Source organism: Nelumbo nucifera, chromosome 3 (assembly GCF_055504915.1).
Source record: "Nelumbo nucifera cultivar China Antique chromosome 3, China Antique-T2T, whole genome shotgun sequence".
NCBI lineage: Eukaryota > Viridiplantae > Streptophyta > Magnoliopsida > Proteales > Nelumbonaceae > Nelumbo > Nelumbo nucifera.
The window spans coordinates 66,084,914-66,094,884 of NC_142651.1; the positions used below are offsets into that span (position 1 = coordinate 66,084,914).

Genomic DNA, 9,971 nt, shown 5'->3' on the forward strand with positions numbered 1-9,971 from the left:
TTTTATCTTCTCTCTCTTTTTATTTTCTTTTTCTCTCCTATGAAGAAGTGAGTGCATTTTATGCTCCATCTCACTTTTGGATTACTTGGTCAGTAGGTGCATTTTATTCTCCATCCTACTGTTTGATTTACTAGCTAGTAGGTGCATTTTATGCTCCGTCCTACTATCAGATGACTTGGCTGGTAGGTGCATTTTATGCTCCATCCTACCATCGGATGACTTGGCTGGTAGGTGCATTTTATGCTCCATCCTACCATCGGATTAGTTGACCGGTAGGTGCATTTTATGCTTCATCCTACCAATTGTGGCAATGGTGAAGTATTTACCCTATTTACCTAAACCTGAATTTAGGACTAGCTTAATTGGAAATGACTTCAAATAAGTCATGTACTCCTTGATCGTACCTCATTACTAGGTTCACAAGAATTTCCCTAGAACATTGTTTCAACTGATTTCAAAAGAGTTGAGGTTTTTTTTTTCTTTTTTTTTTAAAAAAAAAGCAAATGCAGAAAAACATGACCTAAATCAAAATTTAAAACGCAACCTAAATTCTAACCTAAATCCCCTCCCCCACACTTAAAACTTACATTGTCCCCAATGTGAGGTTAAATGCAAAGAAAGGGCAGAAAAATTAAACTAGAAATGTAAAAACAAAAAGAAAAAGGAAAAATAAACTTCCCTATCATGGATCCTCTAACTCTCGTGGTCGCAACTTTCGATGTGCTCCTCTTTCATCCATCATGGGCGGGTTCAAATTTGGAATAGGGGCTTGCAAAATAGATGGATGGAGTTTTGTCTGAGCTGGAGGTAAACTAAGAGTTATAGTTTTAAAAGATTCCAACTCAAAAGTCGAATTTTGCAATTCAGGATTCAACACAAACTCCTTTTCTGCTTGTTGTAATTGATCAGGCCCAATGTTAAGTGCAATTTTCAGTGTGTCTTCATCATCTAGTTCAAAAGTTTGCTGCACTAAAGAGTCAGTAATATCTATAGAAAAAATGAAATGCATACAGGACGAATCTAACTCTTCCTTTGTACCAAATTGTGCACTAAATTTGAGCTCCTCATTCATATCTTCTTCTTCAAAAATTTCCTCATTGGAACTCTCAGGTGGATCTTGTTCCTCCTCTTCTTTCTGCTCTTCATCCACTTTCCTTGGCGAAGCAAGCTGTGACTGCAATTCCTTCCCATTTCGTAGCACCATTGCACTAGCACTCTCCTTGGGATTGACCACCGTTTGTGATAGTAGTTTTCCAGAAGTTTGTGCCTCCAACTTGCTAATAGAAGTAGCAAGTTGACTGATTTGGTTCCCTAAGTTCTGGATGCTGGCCCTCGTTTCCTGTTGGAATTGTTGAGTGTTAGTCGCTAGAGCCTTAACTATCTCATCTAAAGACATACCTGAACTTGAGGGTTGATTTTGGGCTTGGGTAAGTGCTGGAATTGGAGGTTGTCTGTTGAAAGCTTGAGGCTGGAATCTCAATGGCCCTCCTTGATTTTCATAGTTCAGATTGGGATGATCCCTCCACCCAGGATTGTAATAGTTAGAATAGGGATCATATTTGCGTTGAGGTTGGCTACGAAATCCTCCTATGGCATTGACTTGTTGCATTGAATCATCTCACAATGATGGGCACATGTTCGTAGGATGCCTAGGAATTGAGCATATGCCACAAACCGCAATCATTTTCAATTGCCCTGCAACCAATTGACGAACCAAAGCAGTTAGATCAGAAATTTGACTTTCCAGATTAGAATAGCTTACCTCATTAACACGTCTGATAGCTTCATTTGTTCTTGCTCCAAATTGTTGAGAGTTCTCAACCATGTTGGAGATCAATTGCCAAGCCGCTTCAGGTGTTTTGTCCTCTCAATTTCAGGAATATATTCTAGTTCACCTTTTTGAGAAAAGCTTAGCCACTCATGGTTGTCGACTCCTTCTTGCTCTACTTCCCAGATGGATGGACTGATCTTCTGACTTGATTGAGTGGTTTCTTCTGAATTGATTGAGTGATGCCTAAAGCTGGTCCGCCCCCCCCCCCCTGCCCCTTTATATAGCTTTAGGAGGAGGGGCTCTCTCCAATTCCTCTTAGGAGATTATCCTCAAAAATAGAAAGTCCTAATCAGTTTTGATCTAATCCTATCCTATCTCTTATCTAGTAATCTAATCTCAATAATCTTATCCTTGTAGGATTACATTTGAAATTTGAATCTGATGGGACTCTTTATTCTTGAATTCGAGTTGGGCTCTTTAATAACTTGGGCCGCTACAAGGCTTTCCTACGAATTGGGTTTCAGCTGTGAACTGGGCTTTATTGTGACTTTGTTCCGACTTCGGATCCGATTTTGACCTTGATTTACACCGAATCTGTCAAAATCCAAAACACGATAGTCGTGGATCTATCCCTTATCGTTCCAGTGCATCTTGAATCATCCCAATCGGAGTCCGGAGTTGAGAGTTATGCCCCGATTACTAAATGGTGCCGAAACTGTGCAAAATCATCCGATTAGCCTTATTTTCCTCCATTTGTTTTCTTGCTTGCCCTAAATCGAAATACAAGAGTAATGAGTCCAATTAAGTGCTAATTTAATGTAAAAGAATGAATATTTGGAGATAAAAGTATGATACTTTTTATTCCCATCATCTAGTTTTTTATTCAAATTAGCAAGTTGAGTAGATAAAGCTGCAAAAGAATCGATATGGTGTACTCCCTTTCGATCAGTTCGGTCATTATTCCATTGGTAGCTATTCGATACCATCTCTTCCACTAGATCATAGGCTTCCTCTGGAGTTTTCCTCATGATTGTGCCACTTGCAGCTACATCAATAATGGATCGATTAGATGGAGTAATACCTTTATAAAAAGTTTGAATTTGACGCCAAACTGGTATTCCATGGTGGGGATACTTCCTAAGCATCTCTTTAAATCATTCCTATGCCTCATACAAAGATTCCCTCTCTAATTGAACAAAAGTAGTGATATCATTAATTAATTTTGCTGTTTTAGAGGGTGGAAAATTCTTAGCCAAAAATTTTTGAGTCAAGTCATTCCAAGTGGTGTTACTTCCTGCAGGGAGTGAGTTAAGCCAATCCTTAGGTCTATAACATAATGAGAATGGAAATAATCTAAGCCTAATAGCATCATCGCTAACTCCATTATGCTTGAATGTGTCGTATATTTCCAAGAAGTTAACAAGATGTGCATTAGGATCATCACTCGGCAACCCACTAAACTGAATACTCGTTTGGATCATTTGGATGATCGCATGCTTGATCTCAAAATTATTGGCTTGGATTGTTGGATTGCAAATGCTAGAAGTAGCCCCATCCATTGTTGGATAAGCATAGTCCAAAAGGGTTCGATTTGCTTCGTCTGCCATTTGTTCTTCTTCTGCTAGTTCACCTTCTTCAACCTCCTCTCTTTCTTTACTTTGTTGGCTCTTTGCAGTATGCGAAGGGTTCTCTCTATCTTAAGATCGAATTCTGCTAGTTCTTCTCCTCTAGTGCGTGTCATACACTAAGGAAGAATTCGAATAAATAATGATAAAATAAAAAAATAAAAATCCAAATTAACCAAAGTTAACAAGTTCTAATATTATTTTAGGATTAAATCCCCAACAATGGCGCCAAAAACTTCATAGCTATAATTATATAACCCTAGCAAGTGCACTAGTTATCATGTAGTATAAAGATATCGTTCCCACGAGGATTTAACAAAATAAGTATTAGAACTATAGCCTTCCTTAATTATTTGGACAACCGAATTTCAGATCTAAGAACTATTGAAAATTAAGAATAAAATAAAAATAAGAGTAATTAATAAGAAAACTTGTAATGATCTAATTAGAAGCGCTAGGACTGTTGGTCCACCTAACCCTTCCAATGGATATCAATTTATTAGATTAACCAAGATAATTTATTATTTTCATAAGCTAAAGTTTTTTCCAAATTTATTTAATATTCCCTCTCAGGATATATCAAATCTACCTCTATCAAGTAACCCTTCGATCTCTCAACTAGAGTTCTCGTGATAGAAATGCATTAAGTTCTATGAAAAACTTATATCATTAGATGAATCATGTATATATATCTCTATATACCATTCAATTCACACTATGATTTATTTAGTCAATTATGTGAATTCCTCTCTCAATTCATTCACATAAACCAAATCAATTAAGAGGTGGCCAAGCTCTTAATTGCATTATGCATTAACTCATAGATAATATGAAAATAACAATCTTGGATAAATCAAAATAAAAATCAATTCATTGTCTTCTCCGTTTCGCCGACTTCCTCCTTTTCTCCTTCTTGGAGCTGACCTCCTTCTTGAAGATTTCTTGGATGATGTCTCCTTGATTGCTTCAGAGAAGGCTTGAATGGTTCATGCCCAAAGCTAGTCCGCCCCCCTCCCCCCCCCACTTTATATAGCTTTAGGAGGAGGGCTGTTTCCAACACCTCTTAGGCTTGAATGGTTCAATCTTCTTTATCTTTCTAGAATTACAATCGGAATTTAAATCTGATAAGAATCTTTATTCTTGAATCCAAATTGGGCTTCTTTAATAAATTGGGCCGCTGCAAGGCTTTTCTGCAAATTGGGCTTCAGCTGTGAACTGGGTTTTTCTACGAATTTGCTTCGAATTAGGGCCCGATTTAGACCTCGATGCAGGCCGAATATATCAAAACCCAAAACATTAAAGTTTTAGAGTTCTTCCTTATATTTCCAATGCATCTTGAATCATCTCGATCGGAGACCGGATGTCATAGTTATGACCAGATTACTGAACGGTGCCAAAACTGTGCAAAATCATCCGATTAGCCTTGTTTTCCTCTTGTCGCCTTCATGCTTGCCCTGAATCGAAATACAAGAGCAATGAGTCCAATTAAGTGTTAAAAAAGAATGAATATTTAGGGATAAAAATATGGTAATTTTTATTCACACCACTGTTCGTATGGTGGAGATCAAAATCTTTCTGCAGCGCAAGAAATCTGCGCATCTACGTTTTTTCTATTCATTCTTGGTCTGTAATTAATTTTTATTATTTTTTTAATTTTAGACGGGATGTATAGGAATTCGATTCTGATGTAATATTAATAGAAAAATTAGGTTTTCTATTTTCTTTCATTGAAGACGAAGCTGGAAGCACAAAGGAGAAAATTTTGCAAATTTGGGTTCAGCAATCTGTGATTTGGAGTTTTGGAAACTTTAAACTGCGAAATAATTTTTGTTTTGTAGGGTTGCAGCTTTACAAACATCCCTCTTGATATTATTTACTAATTCTTGATTGTCATGTATCCGTTTCTTTATTTTTAGATCATGTTTCTTGAATTGGATCTTAAATTAAACATCAAACCCTAGACCCATTCGATCCAGATTGGACAAAAGTGGTTGGACCGAATCTGTGGTTCGATGGGCTATTCTCAGCCCTAATATTTCTTTCATGGGCTGAGAGGTTGATGGTTAAGTGCAAGATGTAATTCGGCCTACATCTGTAATACCCAGTTTTGATTTGTTAAAACTTCTTTAGCCCAATTCAGCATAAACGCTATATGGGCCGAACTGCTACCTAGATAATATTATTTGATAATATTATGGGATTTAAATGGGATAAAAAGGATTTTAAATGTTAATTATGGGTTTTGCAGTTATTTAATTGATTGGATCAATTATGGATTTCATGCATATGATGTATGTGATGTGATGTGCTACGTACATGGGCCATAAGTGCTTGGCCCATGTTAATTCAATAGTGGCTCTTTTGAACACCATGGCTGAATGCACATCATTGCCATGGTGCCCTTAAGATCATTGGATGATCTCCCTTTCTCAATGGGGCCCCCTTTAGTTTCTCCCCAAGACGAACACCTTGGAACCCTAGCCATTTTGGGCCCACTTTGAATCCGGTTTTATAAAAGTCAGTGGGAGCCACTTTGGTTTGACCTAAATCAGATCTAGGGGTTTTTCGTTCCCTATATTAAATATAAGTGCATATGATAGGGAATTTCATATGATGAATTCTCTAAAGGCCTTCCATCATTAGTATGAAGGTTGGCTGTATTGGTGGGTGGAGATGCACCATAAAATTAGGTTATCCATCTGCTAATGCAGTTGGCTAGATTGTTTCATGAGATGATAGGGGCGTCATAGACTGATGTGGGAGGGGCCTATCCTAAAATGGAAGACTCTCTCACGGTACCTTGGCGTTCATGAACATGATGGGTGAGCACTTACTGGACAGAAAGGTTTAACCTAAAATGACTATGAACCTTGTCTGATAGAGGCCAAAGGGAAAGCTCATAAGATGAGTGAATGAGATCCTTTACAGAAGGTGGTGGGGTTTTGCTGCTGAAACAGTTGACTCCATGCACCCCATGTGGTTTTCCACATTTCCAGAGACACAACTGTCTCCATCACTGAGATTGGAAGGAATCTCAAAGATGCCCAAAATGGAATTGGAACATAAATTAAAAGCCCTTTCTATGTGATGGCATGAATCAATCAAGTTGTGGACTTATAAATCTGCTTTGCCTTTACCAAAAATAGCAAATAGAAACTTCACCAAGTTTTTGGATGATAACAATCTCATGGGCCCTAATTATACTGACTGGTTCCAAAACCTTATCCTGTTTCTGATGTCCGAGAAATTTGACAAAATTGCTAAGAACCCTACTCCAGGTCATCTAGGCGACAAGGCTTCTGAGGCTCGAAGACGAGAGTATCAATAATGGGAAAAGAATAATTCTCTTGCCTGGTGTTATTTTATAGCCTCTTTAGACAATCTGATATAGCAACAATTTGATAAGATCGAAGTGTCCAAGGATATATTGGATAGTCTGAAGACTGTATGAAGAGCAGAACCGTTCTACTCGACAAAAGGTCTTAAAATTGTTTATGACCGCACAGATGACCAAGAGCCAACAGATTCATGACCATTGTCTAAAGATGATGGGTTAAATCAATGAATTTGAAACTCTCGGGTCAGGGCTAGATCATGACACCAAAATTGATACTGTCCTCAATTCCTTTCCTTCGTCCTTCAATCAGTTTATCATGAATTATGGTATTGTACTAGGTCTCGGATTAGGCTATCTTTGATATGCCAATCAGTGAGATCCTTAGAGGGGGTAAAAACCTGGGTATGTTGGGATAGTCCGAGAATTCTCTTGAGTGGGTGATCATAGTGATAGGATCAGACCCTTTGTCAGACAAAGTGAGTAATCGGGGAATGCACTCTCTCTGATGGAAACCTAAATTGTCAGCAGTTGATTTTAAATGTTATGATTTGTTCTGCAAAATATATTTAATTCCGGAATCCATGTGAGTAGAGAGTGCAACACTGTTGCTTGCAGCTAAGGGAGAGGTCCTCTCTTGCCGGGCAGTGTTTGATCATTATGGACTGAGAGGTTAAGTGTAAGACCATTAAGGGTAATACCAGATGGGCTAATCTTGAATTGGCCCATAGTTCTTGGGTTTTCATAAGGTGGTTGGATCTAGGAACCATTTAGTGTAAATGTTGGGCCCATTAAGAGCCCGTGGTGATGGACTCAGGGGTTCACTGTCTCCTATAGAGAATTCGGTCAGGCCTTGTTACAAAGGTTGTGCTGAACCCATGTGGCTGATGTGTAGATCAATTTTTCGGTCCCATGCCATACAAAGAGAGCCAACTGAGTGGCAGGTTAAGGGGTAAGTGAGCACATAAGCTTAATGGGCCTAAAGCCCAATTCGAACTACGCTTAAATTAGTTAATTAAAAGGAGGCAAGATCTGATTTATAATCTAATTAGGATAAGACAAGTCTTATCAATTTAAGGCTCCAAATCCAAATATCAGATTTGGATCAAGAAACTCTCTACTAATTAGATTAGGAGGCTGATCCAAAGAAGACTACAAATAAGGGCGAATTCCTCAATTTTTGCACACAACAACCTACAAAATTCTCTCCTATTCTTGCCATCCCAGCCAGTTTGATCTCCTCTTGTGGAATTGATCAAGAGAGGTTCTTGATATTGTTTCTTGATTGAAGAAACAATCTGAAGTCGTGCTCACCTGCCCTTGTTCAATTCTTGTTGAAGAATCGTTGTTCTTGCTGCAGAACCATTCTGTTGATCTTGCTTCTTCACACACTGTATCATCTTCAGTGGAAGTGGGTTTTGATCTTATCCTTGGGCATGAACTCCTTCATTGGGAGTTACTGCTACTCCCTATCAGGTATATCCCTCTCCTCTCTTTTGGTTTCAGATCTGGTCCGATTTTGGGTTCAAGATTGATCCTTGATTATGCAATTTTCTAAAATAGGGAATGCGATTCCCAAATGGGAGAAAAAAGAAATTTTTTGAAATTTTGCCAACCTTCCTGTAGGGTTCGGCAATACATATGATGGATCTCCCATCCCTTTAGTGGTATTAGAGCCATTGTTTGATTCTTGGACAAAATTGCTAAGAACCCTACTCTAGATCGTCTAGGTAATAGGGCTTCTGAGGCCCGAAGAAGAGAGTATCAAGAATGGGAAAAGAATAAGTCTCTTGCCTGGTGTTATTTTATAGCCTCTTTAGACAATCCGATATAGTGACAATTTTATAAGATCGAAGTGTCCAAGGATATATTTGATAATCTGAAGACTATGTATGAAGAGCAGAACCGCTCTACTCGACAAAAGGTCTTAAAATTGTTTATGACCGCACAGATGACCAAGAGTCAATAGATTCATGATCATTGTCTAAAGATGATGGGTTAAGTCAATGAATTGGAAGCTCTCGGGTCAGGGCTAGATCATGACACCAAAATTGATACTGTCCTCAATTCCTTACCTCCGTCCTTCAATCAGTTTATCTTGAATTATGATACTGTACTAGGTGTCGGATTGGGTTGTCTTTGATATGCAAATCAGTGAGATCCTTAGAGGGGGTAAAAACCTGGGTATGTTGGGACAGTCCGAAAATTCTCCTAAGTGGATGGTCATAGTGACAGGATCAGCCCCTTTGTCAGACAAAGTGAGTAATCGAGGAATGCACTCTTTGATGGAAACCTAAACTGTCGGCAGTTGATATCAAACGTTGAGATTTGTTTTGCAAAATATATTTATATAGAGATATACATATATATATATATATATATATATATTGGTTTCAAAATTTTTGCAAAAGGTTTTAATTCTCGGGTTCCATGTGAGTAGAGAGTGCAGCACTGTTCCATGCAGCTGAGGAAGAGGTCCTCCCTTGTCGGGTAGTGTTTGATCATTATGGACTGAGAAGTCAAGTGTAAGACCATTGAAGGTTATACCTGATGGGTTAATCTTACATCTACCATAGTCCTTGGGCCTTCATAAGATGGGTGGACCCAAGGACCATTTAGTGTAAATGTTGGGTCCATTTAGAGCCCATGGTGATGGACTTAGGGGTTCACTGTATTCAGTAGTGAATTCAGCCAAGCCTTGCAATAAAGGCTTGGCTGAACCCATGTGGCTGATCTGTAAATCAATGATAGGGTCCCACGCCATACAAAGAGAGCCAAACTATCCAGCATTAAAAGGAAGTGAGTATGAAGGCTTAATGGGCCTAATGCCCATTTCGAACTGGGTAAATTGGATTAATTAAATAGGGGCGAATCTGGGTATGGATCAGCAGATGAGAATAAGAGGATAACTCCTATCCCCTTATATAGTCCAGATCCAAATAGAGATTTGGATCAGTGAACTCCTAATTTGATTAGGAATGGCTGATCTTGATTTGCAGATAAGAAGGGATTATCCTTATCACCTAAAGAGTTTAGATCCAAATAAAGATTTGGATTAAGAGACTCCTAATCAGACTAGGAGGTCATCTCTTTAAGACTATAAATAGAGAGTAGGGCGAATTTGAAAAACAGACAACACAGTAGACAACTCAGTTTGACTAATTTTGCCTTCAGTTCCTTTTCCTCCTTGCTCTTTCTGCTCTATCCTGTTCGATCTCCAATTTTGGACTGAGAGGTTAAG

At 38.5% G+C, this 9,971-nt stretch overlaps 1 non-coding gene across 1 annotated transcript; it reads left to right on the forward strand.

The window, feature by feature from the left end:
* The first annotated feature begins 2,887 nt into the window (after nt 1–2,887).
* On the forward strand, nt 2,888–2,994 carry LOC148801295 (small nucleolar RNA R71). The gene has a single exon (XR_016084901.1). It is a non-coding gene; the product is annotated as a small nucleolar RNA R71 (small nucleolar RNA).
* The last annotated feature ends 6,977 nt before the right edge of the window (nt 2,995–9,971 follow it).